General features: G+C 38.0%; 1 long non-coding RNA gene across 2 annotated transcripts in view; it reads right to left on the minus strand.

The window, feature by feature from the left end:
- Positions 1-13,471, minus strand: part of LOC118699841 (uncharacterized) — an 83,529-nt gene extending 70,058 nt beyond the window's left edge. For both annotated transcript variants that reach the window (XR_004982129.1, XR_004982130.2), the window contains exons 1-3: positions 13,401-13,471; positions 13,031-13,176; positions 11,477-11,578 (exon numbers count right to left, since the gene is read on the minus strand). This is a non-coding gene — a long non-coding RNA (uncharacterized LOC118699841). The remainder of the gene's footprint in view (positions 1-11,476; positions 11,579-13,030; positions 13,177-13,400) is intronic.
- Positions 13,472-13,839: the final 368 nt, after the last annotated feature.

Raw genomic sequence — 13,839 nt, forward strand, 5'->3', positions numbered from 1 at the left:
AAAGGGTCGGAATCCGAGAATGTGATTAAATGCATTTTTTTCTATGATGTGTGTTCTGAAGATGCCATACCTGGGCTTCAGATTTATCTATCTCTCTCTCTTTTTTTTTTTTTTTTGGGTAAAAACCGTAATATTTCACATTTGGAATAATTCCTGAGTTTTAGAAACAAATTATTAAAACTGAGCATATGGAGGTCTTAAAGTAGAACCTTATGGGAAGGGGGAGAAAAAACCCCAGTTGATCAAGGCTGTTGTATAATATCTTAAACTAAAATAAAATATTGCAAAATCCTGATGAAATAAGATTTTTTGTTCCTATACTCAATTTTCAAGTTTATTTCATTAAATAAGTGAAGATTACATAGGAACTAAATTCTTCCACCTTCAAAAAACCCCACAATTTTATGCTCCTTGCAGCTCTTTATATGTTTTTCCTATCTTACTTTCGAATATGGAAGATTTAGCACTTTTTTTGAGATATTCAGAGAAGTCTACAATGATAGTTATAGATAAATTTATTTATTTTATATATATTACCTTCCCATAAGACTGAAGATAGGGTGTTGAATTTTAATAGTCAAATAGCTCTCTCTCTGTATGAACCATGTGTTTGCCCATAAGAGGCAACAATTAATTTTAAGTGCTGTGAGCTAGGCCTCGAGTCCAGGTCCTCAAGCTATTTAGGCACACTCCGGTCCCAGTGTCCTTTGGAGAGAGCTGCACTACAAATGTTTCCTCTAACGTATGCTCTACATTTTTTTTCTTGCAAGATATGAACATGCACTGATCAAATGCTGTGTGACAGAATTGATATTACTTAAGCGCAGGCAAAAAAGCAATAGCCTCTAATGTCTGAATGAACACCTTCCTCTCCCTGAGTTTATTCAACCTGAATCTCCTATGTAAATGTTGATTGCTTTCATTACATCTTTTTCTATTCCAAGTCAGCATCTTGAAATCAATCATTTAGTTCTTAACACAGTTTGTTCTGTCTATGCTTTAGTAGGATCATGTATGATTTACTAAGCATGAACAGTGGTTTCAATGAAAAAGGTTTCTAAGGGAAAGAAAAGGAAAGGTGAAGTAAACGGGCAAAAAGTTAAACTTTGGCCTTTAAAGTCTCATTTTTCCTCCATGCGCAAATTCTTAGATGATGCAATGTATATTACATTTAAACCTTTGAACACCAACTCCATCAGCGATTCTGATTTATGATGGAAAGCTTTGTCCTGAACTGCTATTATCAGACTACTGTGGCAAAATGATCCTGTAAGAGACTGAAACACTACAGGTTCTGTAGTGTGTGTGACTCTAACTTCCTTGTGAGGGGAAGAGTAGGGGCAGCCACTGATCTCTTCTCTGTAGTAATGAATGAGAGAACCCAAGACAATGGCCTGAAATTGTGTCAAGGGAAGTTTAGATTGGATAATAAAAAAAGGTTTTTCACCCAGAAGGAACAGACTCCCCAAGGAAATGCTCACAAAACTAAGACTGAAAGAGTTCAAGAAGCATTTGGACACCACTCTGGGGCCCATATTGTGATTCTTGGGGTGTCCACTGCAGGTCCAGGAGATGGACTCAATGATCCTTGTGGGTCCTTCCCACTGAGCTTATTCTGTGGTGTGATTTATTGGATCCGGAGAAGCTTGGATAAAAAAATGCCTAGAAGAAGGATCTAGAAAAGCTCTATCTCCTGTTAGAGATGGGAGAATCCTGAATTCTTTGTTCACTCTGATTTCCATGTGAAGTCCATCTCCACTTAAGACAACAGGGACAGGTGGAGATGGCCTCCTTCCAACATGTGCTTTAAATAAGCATTTGTTTTATTATATCGGTGACAGTTACAACAGTGTTTTAGTCATGTATTTCCCATTTCTTTAACAGAAAGTGTTCCTATGAAAGAAAGAAACTGGCAGATCAGTGCGTCAGTATTTGATTATTCACCTATGCTCATTTAGGTTACTGAGTCAAGTCTTCACAGCATTTTTAAGAGTTTTGTCAGTTACACAACCATCAGTTTGCAAGCCTTAGATAAATTTGTGTTATGAATTTGTAATCCTGTTAAAAATCAGATATGCACATACGTTTGTGTTGTAGGGCATAAATGTAATTTCTTCCCCCCCCCCAGCAGTTCTTTGTGCCATCTTTCCAATTTTAATTGATATCACGGAAATCAAAGAAAGACCACAGTGAATCAGCAGTGTTGACAATGTGCCAAGGTGTTTGGAAAAAAGGCCTAGCTGGGGAAGAAGAACATGTCAAAATACGTTTGGAACATATTGGAATATGTTATGAAATATAATGTGTTTACCTTTTTGAATGACGGTGTTGGGTAGTGCTGGCGATGCTTACAACGAGGAGGGAGTGGGTGATGGAGCCCTCGAATGGACCGCATTCTTCTTTTTTTTATGCAAGATACAATATCTTGCATACAAAATACTCAGAGAAGGAATATGACACAATATGACAAATCACTTCTCTAATTCATTGGACTTGTCAAACAAATTAACTTCTCTGGTGGTAACAGTGGTGGAAACATTAGTACGATCAAAATACTGGCAGCTGCCTAAGTTCTGCTATCACATAGTTTAACCAGGCTTAGACAAGTTTAGATATCTGAGCATAAAAAATACTGGAAGATAGTAACATCTGTTATGAAGCAAAACACGTGATGATCCTACATCTGGTAGCAGGGAACTAAGACATTTAGTGTGGTGAGCAAAAAGACATCTTAGGCACATACTTACACATCTGAATGAGAGGCAAAGGAAGCTCCCTGTCCTGGGTTGCTCATATCCCCAGTCATCTGTTCTGTTTTTGCTGGATAATAAGTTTTACACCTTTAATACTTGCTCTGAGAGCAAAGAGGGGAGAGAAGCAGCACGGAGTTTGTTTTCAGACACTGCACTCACTCCTCCACATTCCTGCTCCTGGACTGTGTTGTCTGTGAATGGACAGACAAGCAGTGTCGCAGACATCTTTTTATGAAAATCCTTTCCTTAAGATTTTTTCCTTGTGAGAAGCTGAGAGGCCTCAGGGACAAAATGTAAACAATGATTGTCTACTGCTGTGGAATGCAACAGGTGCATCTGTGATTGGTCTCATGTGGATGTTTGGAATTAATGGCCAATCACAGCACAGCTGGCTTGGACAGAGAGTCTAGGACAACTGCCTTTGTTATTCATTCTTTTCTATTCTTAGCCTAGCCTTCTGATGAGAACTTTTTCTTCTATCCTTTTAGTATACTTTTAATGTAATATACATCATAAAATAATAAATCAAGCCTTCTGAAATATGGAGTCAACATTCTTGTCTCTTCCCTCATTCGAAAACCCCTGTGAACACCGTCACAAAGCAGGACAGAGCTCTCCTTTGCTTTTAGTTAGTTTTAGCTAGCTGAGGGAAAGTTCCCTGGATTGTGGTTTTTTTCCTTTTCTTTGGACATGTTTAAACCTGGGTGAACTGAACACCCAGAAGAGCATCAGCAGCTCACACCTGTGACCCACTGGGCCAGGCCTGGGCCGCAACATTTCCAGCGCTGCAGGGACTAATATGAGACTGAGTGAGCTGAGCTACAGCCCACGGAGGGGACTTTCTGAGTTTGTCATTTCTTTTGGAGCAGCAAGAGATTTTATTGTTTAATATTGTTTAGGTTTTATTGTTTAATAAACAGTTTTTTCCACTTTTCTCCAAGGAGATATCTTTCCTGAACTGGTTGGGGGAGGAGCCGATGGAATCTGCTTTCTAGAGGAACCTCTTTGGGAGTTCTGTCCCAAATTTGCCCTGAACCAGATCAAATACATTATTGGCACCCAATGTGCAGCCTAGTAATAATCACCTTATGAGGAATGAAATCCTGGAGATGAGAGCTCTTTTTCAGAGTAGTAATTGGTATTGATGTTAGTGAAGTTGATAAAGTCTTAATTTGAAGTGTTGGTCTGTTGCTAAACATTGAATGTTAGAGTTCTAGGACTTGCCTTTAGTTGCCGTTGTTAAATGTTACCATTTTACCCTGCATTTGTATCTCTCCTCATCATACTCTGTATTTGTACCCTATGTTAGTCTGTTGTTAAAAATTGAATGTTAGAATTCTAAGACTTGCCTTTAGTTGCTGCAGTTAGATGTTACTATTTTACCTTGTATTTGTATCTCTCCCCGTCATACTCTGTATTTGTACCCCTTTCGGTCTCACCCCGGATTTGTATCCATTCCCGTCGGGAACCACTTCCCCTGCTCCCAGGAGGCCTTGCACCCGGACTGAATTCAAATGAGAGGCTGTGAGAACTATATGAACCCTCTCAAAACAACAAACCAGCACATAAACTTTGACTTTAACCCCCCAGAACCACACTAAGTCACCCACTCTTGACCACAGCCGGATTCCATCCTGTCTCCATAACTGGATAGGACCCAGCTTGGAGGATACCCCTGGGCTACGAGTCAATGTCGTGTATTTATGGATTGATGTGAGGACGGAAGCTCTACCTCTGCCGAGGCACAAAACTGCACGCCACCTCTTCAGCGTCGTTCAGTGGGAGCAGTAGCGGTGTGCGTGACTCCTCGGGTTCCCCACCCAGAGGTGTCTTTAATAATTGCCTCTTAAAGGAGTTGGTTTCCTGGCCTTTATCACAACCTGACCTGCTCGTAAGTTGTGGAGGGAGCTGCAGCTGGGTTGTATCAGGATCGGCTTCGTGATTGGTCTTTGGTTTTCTCTGTGTTAAATTCCAACCGCAGGGCCACTCTGCACAGGCTGCAGGGATCTCTGGTCTCAGCCACACTGTGGGGAGGGGACCTGATGGCAAGATCTGATGGCTGCTCCAGCCAGGACTCCGCAGCCTCCCCTTTCTTCCTGCCTGGCAGCTGCTGGAGCAGGCAGGCTTCCCACAACGGGCTGGCCCCGCAGCTCTTGCCCGGCTCTCTTGCCTGGTAGCCAGTGAAGGGCCCGGCAGCCGCCCCTCGGGGGAGAAAGGGGGCCCGCTCCCCCCAGCAGGGCCGCCTGGCCCAGCCTCACCAAAACAGGGCCCATGGGGGCCAGCGGGTGGCCCAGGGTGAGGAAGGGGCCCGGCCCGGGGCAGGGCTGCCCATCCTGGCTTGGCCGAGATGGGAGTTGGGGCCGGGGCTTGTTACCTCTTTGCCGACTGGAAAAGGAAGTGAAAGTTCCCGGGTTTCTTTCATCTTTAACATGTGTCTTTCACAGAGGTGTGTCCAGCTTTTGAGTGGTTCAACAGACTTGCAGTTACACAAATAGCTTTTTACCTTACTTCCCTAAATTTCCTCCCATTCCAAAACACTACACTCCCCCACTCCACGACCCTCCCACCTCCCTGCCCCCCCCCCAACACCCCAAAACCCAACAAACAAACAAACAAAGGAAACAAACATACTGAAATACTTCACATAGGAATGCCATTACAATTTTTGCTCCACTAGTAGGGTGTCACTAAAAACACCTGAGACATTACAGCTGTAAAGGATTTTGCTTGATTTTAGGACTACTCCTTTGACATGAACCACTTGTCATATTTTTTTTCCCACCTACATCAATATTTGATGCTTACCATTAGAGAAAGAAGAGAAGAAATAGTTCATAAAAATCTTTGTGCTTCAGGCTGTCATTAAATAATCCTCAATGTCAGCCATTTTATAATCCAGTTACCCTTTTCCTTTGGATAAGCATTAAAAACCTCTGTTAAAATTTGTGTATTTTCTTCAATTTTCCTGCAGTTTCCTTCATTGGCATAATTTGACTAGACTGAATCTGATTTTAAGAGCTCTTAACCTTTTAATAAAGTTTCGTCTCCTTATTGTCCTCTGTCCCTAATTCATTATCTGTCATATTTTGTAATCTGATCCACTATTTGGAGAGAGGAGCACACTGGAAATCATACACTGGTTAAAAATAGATCTGCTAGATAAAACCCATTATTTCTGTAAATATCGATACCTAATATTACTTAGCTCTCTCTCTCTGTGTCACAACTATATTACCCCCATTGCATTTTTTCCTTGTTCTATATGTATAGATAATGGAAATTATTATATTTTAAAATATTTGGTCATTTATATCAGTTTCATCTATTTTTTACATTATTTACAACTGCATCTTGATCCATAGATTTCTAATAAGGCGTTGTGGGATTTGGCCAGACATAAGAGATCAGTCATAAAATATATGCCCATTTCTGAACTTCAAAAACATACAGATCTGCTAAATACTGCTTTATTGCACACTTCTATGACCTCAAAAGTCATACTTGGATGTCACCAGCTTCTGTTATCCAAGCTGAGAACACAGAAGCTGAATCTCATTCTTGCAGTATCAGACATGAAATATACCAACTGTTGTTTTTCTGAGAAGAAAAATTGAGCAAATGCCTTCTTGCAGACTTAAATACAAATTTCTTTGTGAACAATGAAAGCAAAAGATACTGTTTTGATCCAAGGAACAGACCAAGACAGGGATGAAAATGTGGCTCTGATACAGGTGATCGAGAAAGAGAAGAGTGAACCTATTTTCAACACTGGAATATGGGAAGTACCACAAAATTTTGTGCTGCCCTTTCTAGAGCCCTAAGTTTATTTAACTGAATTTATTTCATTAAATTTAAATTTGGGCACAAGCAACCAAAATCTGGGACTAATAGGAGTAATGCAGGAATTATTTGTTCTGGTCTCCACAGCCAGCCCTCTCTGTCTCTGACAAACCACTCAGGGCATTTAAATACTGGAGTACAAATAACCAAAATAAGTAATGATATAATTATTTTACACAAATTAAAATGTTGCTTTCCCCCTTAGAGCAACCTGAAAATGGGACGATTCATTGGTTAAATTTTAATGGAACAATCAAAGAGCACTTACTTCCCCAGCATGGGGTACCCTCACTGGGCATTTACAGGGTTAGGAATGCTTTGTGTTTGCTCTGACCTGATTGGTGTAAAGTCCCTTGATGGTTTGCTGTGTTTGTTAAATTGACAACAGCCTGTACTTGGATAAACCTTATTAGCCAAAAATAATAGACAGTTTGGTTGCCAGTTTTAATGCTCATGTGTTGTAATCAGCAGGGTTGGTTTTTTTTTTCCTTTTTATGTCAGTGTTTTGGAGGTTAATCTCTGTTATCATCTTCTTAAACTTGCTCTTATTCTTATCAGTTATATTTAGTGGCAGATTGCAAGCTTTACTCATTATCTTGTTAAATCAGTAGGTGAAAGCCTTTCAAGGCATTTCTTTTTAAACTTTATTAATGTTAATATGCCAGATGGGACAAATTAAAATGGTTCTGTTTTTCATGCTGCCACTACCCACAATTTTACCACATTGTTTGCTGTTTAAGGGAGGATATGAAAATGATAGGTACAGAGCTTCTGTAATAAAAGTCCAGAACATGGTGGTAAAACCTATCTGGAAAAATGTTCGGAGGTTTTTTTTCAATTAAGTTAGTACATTAAAAAAATGTCAGTTCTGTGTATGCAGCTGGTTTGATCTTATCATAGCTGAGTTCAAGGCTCTCTTGATCAGAACAGTGTGGCAATATACTTTTCCTTTACTCATATTGGGGGTCAAAAGGAGGCTTCAACACTTTTATCATCACCTCTTGGTGCTAGTCCCCTTGTCATCTCTGTGGCATTATGTGTGGATGCCAATGGTCCCACAGACCACACAGACAATGAACCTTTCCACAGCCGCCTGGGCTGGGTCTCTAAGAAACACCTGTAAAACCTTTTGGAAGGTGTTTGGAAGTCATCAGTGCATTTTTCAATGTTCCTTAACAGGTAGCCTCATATAATTTTGTTGATTGGTAAGTTACTTTGGTGGACAAAACTCTTTGTTGTGTGGGTTTGCTTAGTACACAACCACTGACGAAAGACATAAATAATAGTGCTTTTACTAACAGCAACAGTTAAAAAATAAAAACAAAATCAAGTAATTGATAGGCAGATATCTCCTTTTTTCAGTCTTGCTGAAGTGTCGTCATGGGACAAATGGCTCCCTTTTCTGATTTCAGTGAGATTCAGCTTTTATAACCAGGGATCCTTTATCCCAACAACAGAATGGCAGAGTCTGTATATTTGTGCTTTCCCCTATTACGATTTGTTGAATTCTTTTTATGATGCAATGTCCAGGAGCCCAGTGGGGCTTCCTTAATTTGCATAGAGACCCCAAGAATTTCTTTACACACTCCAGTGGTAATATCTGCTATTAAACAAGAAAATCAGACCCAGATATTCTAAAATCTGTGTTACAGCTGTTTGGATATCCCCTGTCAATATCAAATTTCATTATATTTCCCGCACATTTCACTTAGAGATGGCTAAGTTGAGAAGACAACATATTAAATGAATGTAGTCAAAATCTGTAAAGAAAAGAACCCTTTCTATGAAGGAAGAGTGGAGAGTGTCTAGGAAATAGCCTTTCATCTAATTTTATCATAAATCTAATTCTAATATTAAAACTAACTCAGTTTCTTTATCTCTCAATACCAGCTAGAAGGATTTTAGTTTTTTCTACTTCAGGCCACATACTGAATCTGACGTGCAAGAAAATCACTTAGAATGAATATAATAGAAAATTAAAGTAGGACTGAAATACACTTAGCTATTAGAATTCAAATGGGCAATGTTAGGATTTGCCCATTTAAAATGAATCCACATATTATAAATTGCTGTAAACAATTTGTATACTTAAAACAAAATGTAGTATTGTTTAATTTACGTTGTGGCGATTTCAAGGCTGTTTTTCCCTATAGTCTTCTTTGTGAGCAACAGTAGGAAAAAACCCCTCTAAACTGCTACGCCTGTTATCACTGTAGATCAATGATGTGCATATAAATGCCTATGCCTATATGATATATAAATATATATGTGTGTGTTTATGTGCATGTGTGCATATGTAATTATATATATTGTGTCTAGTTATATGCATCTTTTTCCTTTTGTACTGAAAGGATTTTGACTAAACATAGGGTGCAAATCAAGGCTGAAGGAAACCACAAATATAATAGGATGACTGGAGTTTTAAATAGGAGAGATGGTGCAAGATTCTGTGCAAGATTTGTGCTTGCCACATGCTTCAGGACTGCAGATGGAAGTATGAAAAGCAGACTAGAAAAGCAAAATGTCTGATCTTAAAAAGGCCTGCCATACCCTCCTGCACTCCATTAACCACAAGACATTGTGGCTTTCCCTGTCTAGCATGTTCTTAATGGAAGAAGGAGTGCAAAAGGGGAAATAGCATCCATCTCAGGAATCATTTCAGATTCTGTACCGTTAATGGATAAGTGAACACTATATTAGAACTGCTCTGAATGAAACAAAAAATTATTTCTTTAATATTTCCCCCAAAACCTTTTCTCAAAATGTTCCATTAATTTTCAGGAGAAGGTTTCTTTCTTAATTTCTTACTACTTTTTTATTCCATATTAATTTGTTCCCATTAGAAATAGGAGGAGAGCTAGTAAAGCATTACAATTGGTGGAGCAAGCTACAAAGGTTTAGACATACTAACAATTACATATCAATTCTTGTGAACCTCCACCAGATCTCATTAATATCAAAGTATTTATCTGAGGAAATGGAATTTATAGAACTTGTGAAATTTACTTGCCAGAGCCAGGTAAACAGTTCTAAATTTAACTCTAGTTTATGTTCTGCTGAAGAAAGCTCTGGACATGTTGCCACAAACTTAAAAAAAAAAAGATAGCATGTAAAACTTTTATTATGCTGTTGATTGTTATCATGAACATATAATATATGAGCAATTTAACATAAATTAACTTGTCTGTTTCAACAGTAGAGACCCCAAGATGATTTTGAAAGATGAGCCATCATTTTGTTTTTGCACATTGTATTATCTAGATTATATGTAAAATATGAAAATGTTTCAGATTGAGCACAGACCACTACTTCAGGTATTGGAGTCTTTGTATATTAAATATATATTACACCTGACACTGAAAATAGACCTGAATGCATAGAAATTTCAGTCAGCAACAACCGTCTAATCTGCCTAGAGGTGATGGTGTTTTACCACATAATCCATTCGCAAAGCATACAGGAGATATGGTGAATATATTTCAAAATATATTTTGACTCAGAAACATCACATGACAGGGAGCATTTCATTTGTTGTACCTATTATCAAATAACTGGGAAAAAAATGCATCTTCTGCTCAGAACAGGTTTTGGTGACAGGCATCTTGTCATGTCTTTAGTAGATTGAAAAGCCCTTCCTGACATTTTTTTGTATGGACTTTGCTCCTTAACCTTCTGTTTGTTAAGATGAGTAGACTGAGTTACTTCAGCCTTTATTCGTGTGGCACATTTATGTATGTTTATTTCTAAATGACAGCAGCACAGAAATGAATATTTCTTCTAGGAATCCTCCTACTGAGGCAGACACATCTCAAAATTCAGCGCCTTGGTGGCTTGACTGCTATGACAGTACAGATGATTAGTTTTTTGCTGGCTGAGAAGATCTATCTTAATTAGGATAAAAATAGTAAATTGCCTAAATATTGAGTACATGTAGAAGAATATATAAGTCATTGACTAATATATGCTTTTGAAGGCCTAAATTAATGTTTAAAATGTTTCTTCAATTAAAATAAACACAAAATCTTGAACTTATAAATAATATGATTAGGATGGGCCTTTGTTTTATTTTCTCTGCCTTCACTACTTTTTTTTTTTTGTTCTTTTTTTTTTAATATATTGTGGTTGTTGTTTATTCATCATGAGTATGCTTTCTTTGGCAAGTTTTCTGACAAATACAATGATGTAATTATATGATGCCCAGCACAGGGCTTGAGAAGACAGTGTTTGAGAAGGCAGGGAGAAGGTGCTGTACAGGGTTGACATGAAGAGATCTCTGCAAAGGCTTGGGGAGGGAGATTGCCTCTGGGAAGTGTTACTCTCAAGGTTTATGTATTACTACAGGCTGTAATGTGAGGAACTGGCTTTAACTGGCTTTAATATTCTGGCTTTAACAACCTTGGGCTGTGCCTTTCCCTCTCTTCACCTGATGCTTCACCAGTATTAAAGGCAGAGAGGTTATCAAGTGCTGTATGATTCAACCAAACTCAAACCCTGGAGTCTGGGCTTTGTAGTGCTGTTATAATAGGAATGATAAGTAAACAGTAAATCAGTAGGAGGAGTAAGAATTGCTAATGCCTTAACCAGTGAAAGAAACTTGGGAGGTAGATGGAGGTGGATGAGAAGAGTTAATATTACAAGCATTCAGCCTTTCTCATAATTTTCACATGTCCACTAAAAATATATCAAACAAATGGCTTCTAACTATACTTTGAAGTGTGTGTGAGGGACAGGCTTGCACTTTTTAGATAATAGATGTACACTTCTAAGACTGCAACTGTTAGCTTTCTCATCGTTTCCCTTATGCATAAAGCCCACAGATGCCCAAAGCTTACACTTAGAAGATGAATAGAATCCTATCTAGTATTTTTTGCACAGGAACTCACCAAAAACATATGGGGAATCAGAATAGTCTTCCTTCTTCTTTTCTGTATTCATGGAAGGTAAACCAAGGCATTGCCCTCAATGTTTGTGATGACGCAGTTGTTCTGCAAGAAATAGGTTGTCTGAAGCTGTGTGCATTTTTTTCCAGTTTGAGTTCACACAATTCTTGACTTTCATATGAACTAAGAAACTCAAAGTGAAAGTCAGCTGGAACATTTTTCACTTGGTTTATGCTGGAAGGTATGCAAAACCAGAGACAGACATAATTTTCACTCAAAATTAACTTGTTCCAGGTCTAAAATAAATTTAGCTTAAATTTAGCACCCAGGTTCTATAGAACTTTTCGGTGAACCTACTTTGAAGTTTTTTTTTAAACTTAGGACACTTGATGACTTATTAATATACATATAAGACTAAAATTCACTCATATAGAATGAGAACTCTATAGAGTTCTCATATAGAACTCATATGCTAAGCATAACAATACATATGTGAGAAGATTTTTTTTGTATATAGAGAAAAAACTCACATCTATTCTAAATCTGTTTGCACCAGCTTGTTTTGTTCACTTTAAGGAACTGGTATTTTTCAGTTGTTTGGAACTCTACTCCACAATGCACATCCTTAATCCTTATGCAAAAAAATCCAGACGGAACCCTTAATTTCATTGTCTTATTTTACATAAATGAGTTTTAAGACATGATTGTGGTATGAATCACTGTTGAGGTGCTTGCTTTCAAAATGTACTGAGCAGAAATCAAACAAAATTTTTGTGCTCCTGCTCCTTTGGTAAGTTTGAAAGGACACTGAAACTGGTATTCAGGGTATTAGTTAGGAAGCCATTTTCCTCAGAACTTTTTTTACTTTTTTCACCTTCTTATCTTTACAATTACTTTATAGAAAAAAAATCCTTTTCATACATAAAATTTCTACTTTGATCTGAATTTTGGTGCTCTTGGTGGCATCTATCTTATTTTATACCAGTACAAATTTCAGGAGAGTTAAATTTTGAGCCATTATACATAGAAATGAAACAGGGAGATAAAATCAGCACATAATATATGTAGTGTACCTTTAATTGGACTTTAATTTTTTAATTGGACTTTAACACTGGAAAAAAGATTTAAATACAGACATTGATGCATTTATGACCTTCTGGATACCTTTTTCTGTCTTTTCTTATGCCTCAATTTAGTAAGAATCTTATTTACAAAAGACCTTTAAGAAACACTTTTTATACCTTTACATCAGCATGCCCTGAAGTATAAAAAGAAATAAAATATATAGAATGACCAGTTTTTAAAAAATCAGATTCAAAGAGAAACATTGTAACAAAACATTTTCTTCCTTGACTATGTTCTTCAGAAAAAAAATCAATGTTGTCATATTTCTATCTGCATTTCAGTGTTTTTATGAGTTTAGCAACTCTGAAATACCTGAGCAATATTAGGCACAGATGGCATTGTGCACTGAACACTATTTCTAGAGGAAAATGGAATTTCATCAGGGTCTTATGAGGATCACATATTAAAGACTCATTCTGAGTTTCATAATACCTTGCAGTGAAAGCTCAGATGGTAACATCCAGATGTTACAGACGTGTTTTAATGTGCTATCAGCCTGAAGTACTCTGAGAGTAGTCTACTGCCCAGTGTGTTCTCCAGCATTCACAGCTCCAATGTCACCCAGAATCTCAGAGATCCTTTTCATAATGGCAAAAACATTTGGTTTGTGCAATGTAGTTAAGGAGAAAAGACAAGACAAAGGCCAAAAAATCAATGCCTCCCCCAAAATAAACAAACCCCCCCCCCAAACTAACAGTCCAAACAACTCCCCAAACCCCAAACTAACAATCCAAACAACCCCCAAACCCCAAATAATCCAAACAACCCAAACCAAAATAAAAGAAAAAAAATTAGAGTATACCAACACCAATGAAGATGTTGTGAGAGTGCTGCTAGTGAAGAGAGATGATTTCAGGGCCCCACAATCCATGCTGGCAAAGACTTGAAGCCTGTGGAAGCAGTGCATTGAATATCTGACAGAAAGTGTACTCTCCTACCACTATTTTGTCAATAATTAGTGCAGATTGGCAGAACCAGCCGAGCAAAATTGGGCAGATCCTCTGGGTGCACAAGCATATGTGTATCAGAATGACAGGCTCCAATAAACCCTAAATAATCAATATCCACCAATTCTTAATTATCTCATTCTGCTGAGGTAGTGTAAGAGATATATCAAGAAAGGTAGTGTGAGAGATATATCAAGAAACCGCCTTCTGCATGCATTCATTAAGAATTCAGATTTAGTAGCTGTTGGTGATGTTAGGATAATTAGCAGCAAGAAAAAATGGAAGAAATGTTGG

Source organism: Molothrus ater, chromosome Z (genome assembly GCF_012460135.2).
Source record: "Molothrus ater isolate BHLD 08-10-18 breed brown headed cowbird chromosome Z, BPBGC_Mater_1.1, whole genome shotgun sequence".
In the NCBI taxonomy this organism is placed as follows: Eukaryota; Metazoa; Chordata; class Aves; order Passeriformes; family Icteridae; genus Molothrus; species Molothrus ater.